Here is a 1603-nt window from a genome sequence, read left to right as displayed (position 1 = left end):
AAACCCAAACGTCTTGGAGAAATTAAACAACTGCATCATATTCATTGCATATTGATCATCTTCCTATGCACAGTCATCAGTCTAACATCATCACGCCTTCATTATGCATTTTTCATTTCAGTCATAATCTTCATCATTTCCATTAACTTCATTGCAGCTTCTTCATTATCATCTTCATCACATTTTTATAGCTGTCTTCATTGCAACTTCATCATCATCATTGTGTCTTCATCATCATCCTCTTCATCACAAATTCATGGATATCTTCATCAAATCTTCACCATCTTCATTATCACTAACATCATCATTTCTTCATCACCATCATCTTCATCACATCTTGATCATTTTTACTACCATTTTTCATTGCATCTTAATAATCGTCACCATTTGTTCATCTTCATAACATGTTCATCATCCTCAGCATGTCTCCATCACCATTATCTTCATACTAATCACAATTGAATTGCACAAATTATTTTAACAGTTTTCATTACAGCACTAATCTATACAATTAACAGGTCTATGTCAGATAACTGACTTTTCGGAATCTCGAAAAAAATATTGAAGAGACCATAAGATCGGGTTTCCAAAAACTCAAACATCAAAAAAACAAAACCTACCTTTTTTATGTTTTTGCATGGGGGCAAACCCCTCCTGCACCCCCCACACCCCCTGCAAATTATATATACCAACTCCAAGATTGCACTACACTGAGGAAAAGGGTAAATTTCCTGATCCTCACTGTACCGCGATCTACATTCAAAAGCTTCTAGTTTCAAAACCTTGATCATGTGGTCTTGACCATATGGAGTTTGCATTTCTGAAAACTCGATCAACTGATAGGGACCACAATTAACATCACATAGTAACATACTTTATTGTATAGCTGTTATTGAGATGATTCACACATCCCTGGTTTTCTCCTTCAAGTGATCGTCCAATAGTAGACAATTATTGCATCTCTGTTTTAACACTGGATGCCAAGCCTGACGCACTGAGAATCTTATTATGTTCCATTTTGTTTGGGTTTTTTTTCTTTTTTTTTACTTTTTTTGCAAATATTAGTTATTTATTGAGTCATTGATTGACTAATTAGGCTGGATTCTGTGTCATATTGTGTGTTACACTCTGCTGCAGATTACCAAAAACATGCCTACCCACTATGAACTACTGTTTACACAACTGTAACATCAGATGGCAGCCACAGATGACAGAGAATCAGGAAGTAGTTGGACAACTGCTCTTGCATCCAGTAAATACACAAATACAAGTTTATTAAACATAATAGATACTATTTCATTGATGTAACTCAAGGAAAAAAATACTTATTTTAGAATCAGGAAGACCTCTGTATATTATGAGAGCATGATTACTGCAAAAAGAAATGTCCAAAAAACTTTGTATATGATCCTTCATTTCTTAATCTTTATATTACTTCTTCATTTTTGTGTTGTAGATGATAAAATATTTTCTATACTGTTTTTTTTTTTCTTGCTTTTGTAAGGCTTGGGTCATGAAAAGGCTGAATTTTGTATAAACCTAGCAATCTGGTTAACTACAGATAAATAAAGTATATTACCATTTTCCTGAGCTAGATGCTTTC

The sequence above is a fragment of the Protopterus annectens genome, chromosome 3.part0, assembly GCF_019279795.1.
Source record: "Protopterus annectens isolate FY-2018-M chromosome 3.part0, PAN1.0, whole genome shotgun sequence".
NCBI lineage: Eukaryota > Metazoa > Chordata > Ceratodontiformes > Protopteridae > Protopterus > Protopterus annectens.
Note: the sequence above shows the minus strand (reverse complement) of the source record.